This window comes from Prosopis cineraria, unplaced genomic scaffold, assembly GCF_029017545.1.
Source record: "Prosopis cineraria cultivar Desert tree isolate PC_DT_omini unplaced genomic scaffold, ASM2901754v1 PC1159, whole genome shotgun sequence".
Classification (NCBI taxonomy): domain Eukaryota; kingdom Viridiplantae; phylum Streptophyta; class Magnoliopsida; order Fabales; family Fabaceae; genus Prosopis; species Prosopis cineraria.
The window spans coordinates 20,468-35,431 of NW_026556484.1; the positions used below are offsets into that span (position 1 = coordinate 20,468).

Below are 14,964 nucleotides of genomic sequence, written 5' to 3' on the forward strand. Positions count from 1 at the left end.
TTAGCTCAGCTAATTCAGACAGCAACATTCTATAAGGAGCCTTTAATATTGGTTTGATTCCAAGAACCAAATCAATTGAGAACTCAACTTTCCTTTCAGGAGGTAATCCAGTCATCTCTTCTGAAAATACCTTTGGGAACTCACTTACAACCCTAATCTTCTTAATTCTACATCATACACTGTGTTAGCTACAAAGAATACTATATAGGCATCACAACCTTGCCAGATCAACTTCTCAGCACTCACTACTGATAGAAACTTAGAGCATGTTTGGATTCCATTGTAACCTCAGTTAGAGTAGGGAAAACTGAAGTTAGAAGGTAAAATGATAAAATTATCTTGTTTGGATTAATAAGATCTTTCAACCTTAGTTGGCATGAAAACGTGCGTTGAGTTTAAAGCTGATTGCCCTGGCTTTTTCTTCTGCGCGTTCACGTTAGTGCCTCTTAAAATACATTTTCTGATGTGTTCTCTCTCTTATCTCCTGTAGCTGTGCTTAGCTTCCTGTGCGTGTGTTGCTTTTATTCCCGTGACCTTCCCATCTGCTCCAAAACACACACAGATCTTGCATAAAGCTCTACACACCAGATCTGCCTCCTTCCGTTAGTCATTTACTCCCTCCGGCCGATCTCCAACTCTAGTCATCTGCATCCAACCGATCTCCAGCTCATTGCCGTCCTTTCTAGCGTCCACCGTGTCCTTGCTTCGGAGTGCTTCTTCTTCTTGTCGCCTCTCGATCCTACTGTGTCCATCGGATCTACACTTCCCATCGCTGGATCTGCTCTCCATCGCTTGTCTTTGTTAAGTAATGTCATTATTTTTTCATCTCCTTCTTTGCTTCCTTCCTTTCGTGCCTTGCTCTTCGTTTTTTGAAGACTATTTTTACTAAGACTATTTTTGAAGACTATCTTTACGTTCCATCCCCTGTTTTATTTACGTTAGATCAGAGGAAGACCTGGCTTTCTTTTCTTCTAGAACTCAAGTTGCTGGTCTTTATTTTCGTGGCTTATCGTCCTTTGCTATTCCAGAACTTATCTGTACTTGGTCTCCTCTTTATTTTCCATCCCCTGTTTCATTTATCTTAGAGCAGAGGAAGAGCTGTTGTTATTTTTTTACTGGAACTCAGTTGCTGTTTTCTATTTTCTTGATCTGTCGTGCTCTACATCTATGGATAGGAATATTTTTATGTTCATGACTTTGCTTCCTCGCTTTGTCTTCCTTTCACGTAGTAATATACTGAACATACATGAACAAGAATATGATTGTGTGACGATATATATTTGGCACGGGCATTCGCATTCCTATCTTTTAAGGCCATGTTAGGATCAGCGGTCCAAAATAATTTCTTTCTTCCAGGCATTCTCTTCCCGAATGTCGCGTTTTGATTACTTATATTTTATATACCTCTCGACTCAAGACTGCTCGTGCTTGTCCTCGTGTGGCGTACCAATCGGAGATACATGGAAAGGGAGATGCCAGCCTACAGTAGGGACCGGGAGTGGGTCTTAGTTGTCTTCACCTTTAATTATTAAATAACAATATTAAATGTTAGTGATTGTTAATTATTAGTTGATCAATTGAACTGAAGAGAGTTGGGAGGGGCATTCTGGCAAGTCTTGAACTGTACTATATCCAAATCATCAACATATTTATCTTATGTTTGGATTATGTTTTCAAGATTATATAGCATGGGTTAGATCAATCAAAAGCAACTTAAGTTAGCTTTTGTCTAATCTTTAATTTGTAAACTTTGTGGAAATGTCAGTCTTGTAAACGGGCACTACACTCGGGGTTAGATTGTCAATTTTTGAGTAAAAAATAAATATAATTAGAAGGAATATATTCTCTTGTCTTCATTATTCCTTGAGAAAAATTAGTCAAGAATATTTATAATGTATGTATATATATGCCAGTGCATAATATTTGTCGTAACACCCTTGAAAAGGAATCTCAGACATTAGTTTTATTCTTTTATTGGTTAATATACAATCAAATTTCGTGGGGTTGAGTCCAGAATCTGTTTTCTTAATATTCTTTTATCGATTAATATTTTCACCCAGTGCATAATATTTGTTTTCTTAATTTATTCTTTTAAAGTTTAAAGATTCCAAAAAATACAAACATGCTTATTTAAGATTTAATATTTAAGATAAAAAATTCATGCTTATTTTTACTATTAAATATCTCAACTGGCTTTTGAATTAAATCATCCAAACGAATTTCAGTTTATCTGACTGACTTTTAAAAAAAATGGTATCCAAACATAAATCACGTTACATCAACTGACTTTTCTTTTAACTTCAGTTTGCTAACCTCAGTTGAATTCTAACCTTAGTTATAAATTTTTTAATCCAAACACACACTTAGATTGCTATGAAGATTCCACAGCTGCACACAACACTGGCAAGAAAACTACTTTGTTAGCACAATCAAGCATAGCATTATTTACTGCTAGTCAATCCATGCCAATTATCACATATATTCCTCTCATAAGAATACAAATCAAATCAATCTTGGAAACTTTGTCTCCAAATCGAATCTCCACATTCTGACAAGCTTGACTTGTAATACTAGACAATCTAGAAAGTGTTGTCACTTTAATGAGTACAGGAAATTCATGTAAAGATAATTCCAATCTATCCACACATTTCTTAGGCACAAAAAAATGGGTGGCACCTGAATCAAAAAATACCTCTACTTTATGACCATTTACAAAAATCATATCTTTGATCAGATTCGGTGATACTTTGGCCTCTTCTTGTGTAACCACAAATGCTCAGCTTGGAACCATCAATCTCTACTCAATCCCCTCAACTCTGTCCTCTGGGTATTGCCTTACTATATAACCCAACTTACCACACTTGTAGCAAGCCTAACAACTTCTCGAATGAGATTTGTAGCATATGTTGCATTAGAGCATCCTTCTAATACTTAAAGTCAGAGTTGGAACATTTGATGCTTGCCTCGAAGACTGTGAAGGCCTAATTCTCACACCTCTACCCCTCTGTATTGACCCTCTATGCACAGGTTGAGACTGCGATCCTCGACTAAAACCTCTTCTTCCACCATGAGATTCCCCCAGTTGGACCCGTATGAGATGAAAATCTTCCCATACTATCTCGTCTCCTTTCAGTATCTGTCTCTCTACCATACCTAGCTACTACACTCAGCTTGTGATATATTTCCTCATACGTCATCACATCAAGCAATGTTATCTGTTGCCAATACTCGAGTCTCATCTTTTCAAGTAATCTCTCAGCTTTCTACTTCGAGCCATTACTATATTGAAGATACGTGGAATAAGCTAATAAGTCATTGAATCTTCTTATAAATTCTTCCTCATCCAAGTCTCCTTACCAAAAAGCATGAAATCCCTCTTCTTTCTCAGTTATAAATGAGACTAGAAAGTATTAATCAAAGAATATTCTCTTGAACTCATCCCAGCTCAAACGAATACTACCAGTTGGTCTCACAGATTCCTACCATCTCTTAATAGCACTAACCAACTGCACCGTGGCTAAGATAACTTTTTACTATGAAGTACTGTAACATTTGAAAACTTTAAATCTGGGAAAAATTGATTAATTAAGGGATAAATTAGTTAAAAATATGATTAATTAATTAATTATGTTTTTAGGTTGCTAATTAAATTTTTGGGTCATATTTGGCTCTAAATTGAGTTAGGATAAAAGTCAGATCAAGTTGGGAGGCATCAGGAGGAGCAAAATCAACTTGTTGCTTGCTGCATTGTGAGCAGCAGCTTGTGTGGCGTGCGCTGCGGTGCAGGCATATCAGGCAACTTAAAATTTTAAAAATGATCAGAAAATGATAGTTTTTATGGTAGAAAACCTAGAACACGAAGGGGCAAGTTTTGGGCACTACTAGGGCATCAATTTAGAAGGATTTTGAAGATAATTTGAGCTTTCAAACTCTTAAGTAAGTTTTCTACCTTTCTCCTCTATCTTTTCATCTCATTTTCCATAGGATTTGAAAGAAAGAGAATTTGCTCTGATTGGATTAAGCCATGAATCTATGTTTTAAAGGCTTCTATTAACTCTAAAGCTTTGATTTAGGTTTATTAATCTTGAATATGTGGTAATATAAAGCTACTTTGTTGTCTGGTAAAAGTTGGATCAAGCCCTAACTTGATCATGGGGTTTTGAAGTGTGATAGGTTGAGATATTAAGTGTTATGATGTGATAGAGTTAGAGGGAGGCTTGAAGGGATTGTGTGAACAAATTGTAATCGTGACAAGCCTATTTGTTGAAAATATGAGTGAGAAGTGGGAGAATTGGGAGGTTATTGTTAGCTAATAGTGCTTGTGTTAATTGAAAATTAACATATAGTACTTGTTGTAGATTATAGTGTGGGAAGACTTATCTTACATAAGAAGAGATTTAGTATCACGGATAACCCTTTTAGTAACAAAAAGGTTGAGGTAACTAGATAATTTACATTATTTATTACCTTGAATAAGCTATTCTCAAGTTGCTTTTCTATGATTTCTTGTGCATATATGTATAAATTCTTTAAAGGTTAATTATTTTAGAAAATGAGTGGACTATTGGTTTGTGAAATTCTATATTTTTAAAGTAAATGGTAAGATTTGTTATATTTGTTTGGAAAGTTGTTTATGTATGGTCAAGTAGAGATATGTAGTAAATTGTGACATATTAGAGGGTGGGAGGTCACCCTAGTGGAGTTAGTAAAGATTAAGTCTATATGGCATTACTAACACCTCGGGACACCAAGTGCAGCACTTACTCTCCTTAGTGCCCAAAAATGAGAGCGGTGTTGGAGACTTACTCTTCTTAATACCCAAAAAGGTGTCGAGTTGGAAAATATGCTCCTTAGCATCCGTAGGATGCAATGTTAGAGTAACGACACCCCAATTACTTGTAATGGGGGAACCAGTACTAGCTTGAGGACCATACATGTGTGGTTCTGTGAAATAGCCTACCTGTTTGGTCGGGAGTATTGGAGGACTGGATGGTTAGGGATCTTGAATGTAACTTGTGGTGATTTCATTTGTTGTGCTTATTTTACTTGATTTAAGACTTGTCTATAACTTGACATGTTAATCAATAATGTAGATTATCTTAGTTACTGAGATTTTTATCTCACCCCGTGGTTATCATTTTATAGGGCCTACCACTAAGACTGAGCCAGGGCTAGCATATTAGCTACAATCTTATTGTAAAGCTCGATTTTAATTTAAGTCATGTACATAAAATTTTATAGATGAGATTATATGTTGCTAATTAGGAATGTATATCATTTTGATTGGTTGCACTTGTTTCATACTATGTTATTATGTATTTTAGCTCAATATTGTATATGAGGTGAATATATGGCAATTTTTATGATGATAGGCTAAAATATTGATAGAAGTGCAAGGAATGTTTTATATATGTGGTAACAATGTATATATAATGTATTACGTGGCAATAAAGGCCAAATAATGTACATGATGTTGTTTTAGTATTTTGGCCAAATGGCCATTGAGTGACCAAATTTTGTGTTTGGTATGTTTTTATGTGTTTAAATGCTCACTCAAGTGTATTTTGGTCTATTGGACTTGGTTCAAGCCTCATAATGAATTAATGGTATAACTTATGAGTTTTGGGTACTTGAATGCTTGAAAATTGCTTTTAAGACTGACTTTTGCATCCAAGTGTCTAAAATTCTCATACGGTGTTGGATTATAATGAAACTTATACCATTAGTTAGCTTATTAAATAACCTTCGTGTGGGAGCTTGAATCACTCTAATTGGACGTCAGATGCAAAAATGGTGCGCATTCGAAGTTCATCTAGAAAAGTTGTCATGGACACATGCCCCGCGGTGCATTTCGTGCAAGCTGTGGTGCATGGTACAGTAAGAAAACATGCTTTTCTGTGCCACATGCCGCGGCTCATGGACCGAGAGCCATGGTGCATGGACTAAAACACTCAAAAATAACATTTTTCAGCCAGTTTTGAAGTGTTTTGCTTCCTAAAACTTTTTCATACTTCCAATACCTATATAAATCATTAAGTTTGAGCTCAAACTATCAAATTTAAAGGGTTTTTATGGGATCCCAAATATTTCACAATTATTTTTAAAAGATTATTAGTTTTAACCCTTATATAGATAATGTGAGCTTAGGAGCAAGGATTGCTCCTAATTATAATTGTTTGTCGTGATTGTGTGGTGAATTTTGGTAATATCAAGGTGGACATTACAAGTACAGATCACTACCTCAAAGATGGTTTCCATTCATTCTATCTATGATTCTGCTTCACTTTCCCTCATACTTCTATCAAATGTCGGTGGATTGAACCGAACAAACATCCTCCAAGCATGATCAATAGATGGATCAGTGCTAGGAATCTCTGGTCCGCTACTCGAATTTCGAGACGATCTAGGTCTACTATGTGCTTCCTACATTGGGATACTCTAAGCTTCTACTCTCTCTTCTTACTCTCTACCCCTTATGATCGTGTCATGTCCCTAACAGTTTGTCTTATGTCAACTACCATATCCCTGAGCTCTTCCAATAGCTCATCACGTCTATCCCTTTACAGTTGAATCGATTGAACTTCTGGCTCCCTTTCCTCCTTTACAACCCGTCTAGATACTGCGATTCTTGCACGAGTGCCTCTCATACTGTACTATTTTCTCCCCTCATAAGGATGAAAATATGAAACATAAAGGGCATCTGGGGAAAAGTTATGTAATGAATAAGATAAGTTGCCATATTTCTAAATGAATGCATCAATGACAATCAGGTCTCGAAAACTGAGAAACTAATACCAAAATGTAACCTCCTTTTATATATTCACTTAATATAAGAGAAGACTACGGTGTTACCATTATCTCACAACATTCACAATAATCAAATTTCATTTTCAAAAACTTTGGTTGAAGACTTGTTTTAAAAAATCAATTAAATCACAATACAATCAGAGAAATCATAGCGGAAGTAAATCACACACTCCTTAAATACATAATGGACATAACCCACCAACATTCCTATCTCAATTGCAAGCTATTCAACACACAAAATAGAACTAAATTTTGGTCCGTGCACTACGGCGGACAGTCAGTGCACCACGGTATGTGGCACAGAGCCACACACTCATCCTGTTTGTGTCGTGCACCGCGGCATGTGTCACTATACGTCGCAGTGCGCCTGTCTAGAATTTTGCTATCATTTTGACAGCAAAAATGACAAACTTTCAGTATACACCATTTTCGCATACGACATCTAATTGGAGTGATTCAAGCACCCATATGAAGCTTAGCCCATATACTAACTAATGTGACAGGTTTGGACACGATCTAATAGTCTAATCAAAATTAGGACACCTGAGTGTAAAAAGTCACTTTTTTTGAAAACACCCAAGCGCTCAAATCGATCCCTTTCTCCTATTAGACCATACTAGGCCTTGAACCAATTTCAAAAGGATCTAATACACCTGATTGACCATAATTATTCACAATCATGCTCATATATCAAAATTTAACCCTTCTACGATCAATTTTTACAATTCACTAACTTAACATACTATGCCATTTCTTGGCATAACTTAGGCCACTTGGCTATTTCTCAAATCATACATATACAATCATATTCACAATACAATCTTAGCCCCTAAATTACTCATTTTCTTGTAATATATCCTTTAGCTTAAGATTCACTAACACAAGCAACCAGTTCACACATATACTTTCTCAAACAACACATATCTTAATCAATTGAGCTAGACTTCACAAAAACTCAGTTCAATACATGCATGCAACCTTATGGCAACTCATATACACTTATATATACAATCTTTCAATTCAGTTCATTACACAACCTCAAAGTACATGGCTTCACAACTCAAGCCAGTCCAGACTCTCTTCCCTTCACCTGATCACTTCCCGATCTTGTAAACATGTAACCATATGGGTGAGATAAAAATCTCAGTAATAGAATAACTCGCTCCTATTGACTATCACATGTAATAATATGAAAGTAAACATAATATATCATTTAAAACCTCATAAAGTAGTATTTACATTACGTATGTCATTTCATTTTCAACTTCTCATTAATCCCAAAGGATTCTGTGTTATCTTAAGATATTTCATCATATCACATAAAATACTAGCATGATCTCTACTAACTAAACCTCTAAATCACTGCGGCATAAAACCATAAGCTCATCTTAGACTAATGTACACTCTCATTAGTCTTGAACTTATCTACAGTGGTAGAATCACTCAGCCAAAAATGTTCTAATGCACAATACGGACTATGGTTTTCCCCCAATACACATAATAGGGCCTTGTTGACTCCAACCCGTATCACAAAGATACTAAGGAGTCTCTCATCTCCAACATAGTACCTTAATAGGCACTTAGGAGTTCTTCTCCAACACCGCACCTTTCAAGGCACTAAGAAAAATTGCTTCCAACACCGCACCCTAACAGGGTACTAAGAAAACCTTACCATATAGTTTTTATCTTCCCCTATACTCTTGGGTGAACTCCCACCTCTCAGATCATGCCTTTTTAAACCATTAAAGGTTCCCTTTTCACAATTTAATACTTTCTTATACAATATATGATATCTTTCATTACAAAACACATTTCCATGCTTATTTCAATCAAAAGCCATTTCACACACAACAATCACTCAATGCTATAAAACATGCTCAATTCGAAACTATGTCATGTATTACATAACATATTAACATATAGTTACAATAAATAGTCAAATAAAAGAAGTTATTCGGTTATCTCAACCCTTCTGTCTCTAGAAGGTTACCTGTGGATTTTCCCTATCGTACAAGCTTATCTCAAGCTTTCTTTCTCTATGCACGAGTCCAATATGCTAATCTAAAAACATTTGCCACATTTTAGTCATTTGGTCCATTTTGACCAAAAACTCATTTTTACTATTTAGGGCTATACTCATCCATAAACTCTTTTCCATTTATCCATTCTAAGTCCATAACTACCTAATTACCACTTTACATCACCTCATTCAATCTTATTTCACTCAAGATAGATTTTTGCCCTAACTCTCTCTCTCTCTCTCTAAAGGCTAAAATTGAGCCTTTGAGTTCAAAGCTCTACCGTTCAGCTATAAACCAATCACAAAACTATAATTTAACTTTTGAGAACATTTTTATTACTATTAGATAAGAATCAAACCCCTTAAATTCCATCGATTCAATTTCTCTATAACTCATTTTTAGATAAATTTGTGTAGAATGGAAGGTAAGAGTTATATGTAGCTTACCTGGCAAGTTATCGATTTGAATCACCTTTCACCATTGCAAAATAACTTAACCAAGCTCCTCAGCCCTTCTCCTCTCTCTATTTTGTGTGTTTCTCAAATTCTCTCCTCTAAAATTTCTAAAATTCATGACTTATGAAGTGAATTTTTGGTCCATGCACTATGGTGCATGTAGCACAAGCTGCAGTATGTGGGACAATGAGATTTATTCTCACCACAAGCACTTGCTTCAACTTGAAACGCACTCCTATCACCCATATCTATTCATACAACACAGAAACAAGTCAAAATACCAATTAATCATCTGAATCTCTATCCCCACTTTAATTTCTACTTCACCCTTGATTAATCTTTAAACTTAGGATTAAGAAATTCAGGATGTTACAGCAAGCACCCACTGAAGCTTATGATTATAGTTGAAAATCTCAAGGGTGATCTTGAAAAATGGATGTAGGCCAAGTTGTTGGGCTGAACCAAGATAAATCTATTAAGTCAAAGTGTAAAGTCCCTGAATCTGAACTTAAAGTCCTGTCTCAACCCGTGCTTTACCATTCCACACCACGCAATTAATAAATCAAAATCAGAGTAATAGCCTTTTATTTATTTTTAAAATCACAAGATCCCAACTTCTTAAAACATATATTCAAATAAGAGAGCTAACAAAAGCATAAACACACTCAAAATACTCAAAATATCATAATCTATTAACCCTGAGAAAAGGTTATTCGTCGCAGTGTGCAACACGTATGCCGTGACATGTGGCACAGAACTATATACTTTGTTCTTAACTGCATCGTGCGTCACAGTGGGCACATCATATGCCATGGCACACCTATCCGAATTTCAAGTGTCATTTTGACAGCAAAAATGACGACCTTCCAGCATGTGCTATTTTCACACCCGATGTCCAATTGGAGTAATTCAAGCGCCCACATGAAGCTTACAATGTATAGTAGCTAATAGAATAAGTTTGGACTTAATTTGATGGTTTAATTTGAAATTGTATACCCCAGGTGCAAAAAGTTACTTTTTCTTTTAAAAACTTACACCCTAATTATTCAATTCTCATTCCTTGTCCTATTAGTCCACTTCAGGCCTTGAACTAAGTCTAAAAGGACCATATACACTTGATTAACATCAGAATACACATATATCACATCAATAGCCCATTTTGGCCTCTCAAAGCTACATTACACATTTGTGATCTTATATGAGGAAAACATATATATAATACATAATCATATATACAATTGACTTGTTTCACTTTCAACCCTTCAACTCTTACATATAGAGCTCGCCCTTACCATATGGTCATGAATCACAAATGTACTCGACTCTTCTAAATGGGGCTCTACCTCACCATTTGTGTCAAGTTTATACTATTTGTCTCAAGTTCTCATTTCACAATGCAACACACATTCAATTCACATAATCAACATATATATACATTAGTAGAACAAGTTACAATATCATACACTTGCTTGTCTCGCTAGGGCACCCTCAACACAATGCAATATCATATATATATATATATATAGGCAAGATTTACATCATAATTTACTTTCTCAAGTTCACATACATTTATACATCCTAGTTGGCAACTCAAACTACCTACGTTACGATGCACAAGATAAAAAAGTGATTAATAAGGATGTGTCTAGCTCATGAAAACAAAGGGAAAGGAAGAGGAAGCATGAAAGGAGAAGAGGAGAAGCCTAATCTCTACTAGGGTAAGGGTTTGTTGGAGTTTGGGAGACATTTTAGACTGGTAACTTATCGAGTAAGTTTCATATTGCCCTTATCTCTGATTCTACACTAATTTCTTTTAGTATAAATTATAGAGAAATTGAATCAGGAAGTTTTAAGGAATTTGTTTCTTACACTTTGGTAATGAAAACGTTATTGGGAATCAAATTGAGGTTTTTCTACTAGTTTTGAATTAAATGATAAAGCATTAGAGTTGTAACCATAATTAAGCCCTAAATTAGTGGTAAAAAGGAATGGAAGATTTGAGTAGGGTATGTTAGGATTGATAGAAATGATAGAAAGGGCTGATTGGATTGCAATGGACCTAAGTTAATCAAGTAAAAGGAAAAGAATAGCTAAATGTGATTTTAAGTGATAATTAATACTTGTGGTCAATTTGATTAACTGATTAATAGTGCTAACTGCGTGTAGATTGCCATGAGGTGTGTATATCTTGAGAGAGAAAGCACGTAGTGACCATATGCATATAAGAAATTCATGGGTGACCCTTTTTGTGACAAAAAGATTGAGGTGACCAAATAACTTACTCTGTTTGATTTTCTAGCTTAACTGTATATGAGTATAAATATTATTGCATGAAATTGTTTTAGAATGTGCATATTTGAAAAGTGAATGATTGATACATGAAAATGATTTTTAAAGGAAATGAGTTTATGAAATTGCATGATTATGTGACTATATATATACATATATGGATTTAACAAGAGGTTTGTATGTGAGCGTGATCATAGAGGTGGGAGTTCACCCGTAGGAGAAGTAGTGAAAAGTCCATATCGTATTATTCTACTTAGTACTGATGGGATGCAATGCTTGAAGAATTTCATCTCCTTAGTACCTATTGAAGTGCAGTTGAAAATTATCTCCTTAGTACCCATGTGGGGTGTAGTGTTGGAGATTAGAGGTCCTTAGCATTTATGAGATACAATGTTGGAGTAACAATACCTCGATCATTGTGTATGAAAGGGGAAAATGGTAGTCCAAAAGTGAGACAAAACACCTTGATCGAGTGATTCTACCACTAAAGGTGTGCTCAGGTCAATGAGTGTGTATTGGCCTAATGAGAGCTTATGGTTTCAGTCAAGATGATATAAAGGTTCAGATGGTAGTTGATCATGCTAGTGGTGATGATTTGTTGTGAAAATGGTTTTATGAAGTGAAATTATGCTATATGCTTTATTTAACTACTTATGTACAATACTTACTTATAGTTACCTGTGATGTAGTAGCAAGTTATTCTATTACTGAGATTATTATCTCACCCCATGGTTACATCTTTATAGGTCAGAGTAGTAAGTCAGGCAAAGGGAAAGATTCTAGAGTAATGGTGCTATTATCGTGCAATGAAAAGATTGTGTAATGAATATTTTGTTTTAAATTTGTAAATGAAAAGTTGCCATAGGAAATCATATGCATGTTTTAGATTGTGATAAGTAGTAAGTTTGATATCTTAGCCCTATGTTTGTAAGATGTGATGCATGCGGTGAAATATATGATCATGGTCTAAGATTTAATTGTGAAATGTGTAAGTAGTGACTATGTATTGAGTTTGTGGTGAATAGTAAATCCTAGCCCAACTGAAGTGAAAAGTGATTTGGGGTTAGGATTGTGTTATATAAGAATGTAAATGTGCTTTTAGTGATGATTATATGGTGAAATTGTGGATTTAATGGCCAAGTGATTGTCTTTATGAAAAGTTGTGAAAAATAGCCCTTTATTATGTAAATGGGCAATTTGGTGGCCAAATCATGATATGTGTTTAAATAATGATATTATTGGTCAATCATGTATGAATGGTTCTTTTGGACTTAATTCTAGGCCTAAAACAGCCTAGTGAGACAAAGCGTGTGATTTGAACACTTTGGTGCTTGAAATTGTTAAGAAAAGTGACTTTTTTATACCTGAGTGTCCAAATTTATATCTGACCTTAGATCATGTCCTAACTTATCTCATTAGTTAGCTTATGAAATAAGCTTCGTGTGGGTACTTGAATCACTCCGATTAGACATTGTGTGAGGAAATGATGAATGCCAAAATTTTACTTTCATGAACTGCCAAATGACAGCAAAATCTATCGTTGAGTGTATGGCTTTTTGCCACATGCCACAGTGCATATGGTGCACGTCACGGTGCATTCCCCTTTTTGGCCTTGTTTCTTTTGTTTAGAACCATGTGTTGAGAAGGATGGGTGCAAGAATTATTTTTTGCTGTGCATTGCTCTGTTATGTGTCTGATTTCAAATGATTTTAAAACAAAAAGTCTTAGGTCCCAAGCATTTTAAATATTTATCTAACTACAGTTTGATATTTGTGCTGTGGGGAATTGTTAACCCCTCTTTATACCAGTTTAATGAAGAGATAACAATTTGGTATGGGGAGAGGTTACAGCATGCATGTCTTAACATCTAAAATGGATGTTGCAATATGTAGGAAACCTCAAGGGATATTAACCTAAATGCAACTGTTATGAATGAAAGACTCAAAACAACAAGACTCAAGACCAAAAAGCAACACTAGACTGAAACCAAACACCCAATTCAAGAAACAAAAACCCTTTTATTTAGAAAAAGAAACAAAGAAAACAAACCTAATTCTAAACCTAATAGAAAGGATCATACCTCCCCCATACTTAAACATCAAAATAGATACCATAAAACACAATTACAAGCAAGAATCAAATGATCTACATGTGTGCACAAGTTTCTGCAAGCATATACCAAAAAGTGCTCAACATATATGCTAAGTGAATAGTGTGAGTTGGGGAGATACGGCATATGCACATGTGCCATGGCATGTGACACAGAGGGCACTAACATTGACTCTATGTTGTGTGCCATAACATGTTGACACATGCATCGTGACACACACATAAGATTCTGCTGTCAAAATAGTAGTTCTAAAGTGAATTTTGGAGGTACACCATTTTTGCATCCGAAGTCTGATTAAGGTGATTCAAGTGCCCATATGACGCTTATTTCAAAATCTAACCAATGACACTAGTGTCATTTAAATCAGATATCCTATTTAAAATCTGAGTGCATTTTGACAAATTAAGTTAAAATCTTCCATGTAAACATCAATATTTGAAAACCATAAGTCATTAGCCACTTTTAGGGTCTTGACCATATCCATTGGGACAAATTACACCTAATTGACAACTAATATACACCATTCACATGTAAATACAAATTTGGCCAGTAAATTGTCCTATCTCACATACACCTAGGTGGAATTGTGTGTTTTCACATAAATTCACTTCATTGGCCAACTTTCTCATTTCACACAAGCTCAATCTCATTCACATGCAGTTATAATATATCACTAGCCCATTCTATCATTACAACCTCAAACACAAACAACAATACATACAATGGGCTTAAGACACAAAATCACATACACATTTGCATTCACAAGCTTATGCACAATAATATATTTCCTACGGCACACTTATACACAAATTCACAACTTAGATAATGCAAATTCATTTCATTCACCAATTCCTTAAATGGGCAACAGAGAAATATCTAATCTTGGCCTGTATCTTTCCCTTTAGCAACTCTAGCATCAGAGCCTGTAAAAATTAAATAACCACGAGTGAGATCAAAATCTCAGTAATTAAATAGTTTATTAAATGCTCAAATAACCACATATAAGTAAATAAAATGAAGTAATAGTTTATATATATAGATATATACACCAAATGCAAACATAATTTTCCTCTTTCTAAATATTTCATACAACTACAACCGCTATCATGATCATCTATCCCTAATCTTTCAAAAACTCCCCGACTTGAATCATAGGCTATAATGATCAATCACATATTAACCCAAACACACACCTCAATGGTACAAATTTACCCAGCCAAAGGTATTCTTTCTCACTTTCCCACTTCCTGACTATGGCTTTCCCCTCCATACTTATTGATGA

General features: G+C 35.1%; 1 long non-coding RNA gene across 1 annotated transcript; it reads left to right on the top strand.

The window, feature by feature from the left end:
* Window positions 1–415: 415 nt before the first annotated feature.
* On the top strand, window positions 416–1,856 carry LOC129299435 (uncharacterized). The gene is made up of 2 exons (XR_008590569.1): window positions 416–805; window positions 1,357–1,856. It is a non-coding gene; the product is annotated as an uncharacterized LOC129299435 (long non-coding RNA).
* Window positions 1,857–14,964: the final 13,108 nt, after the last annotated feature.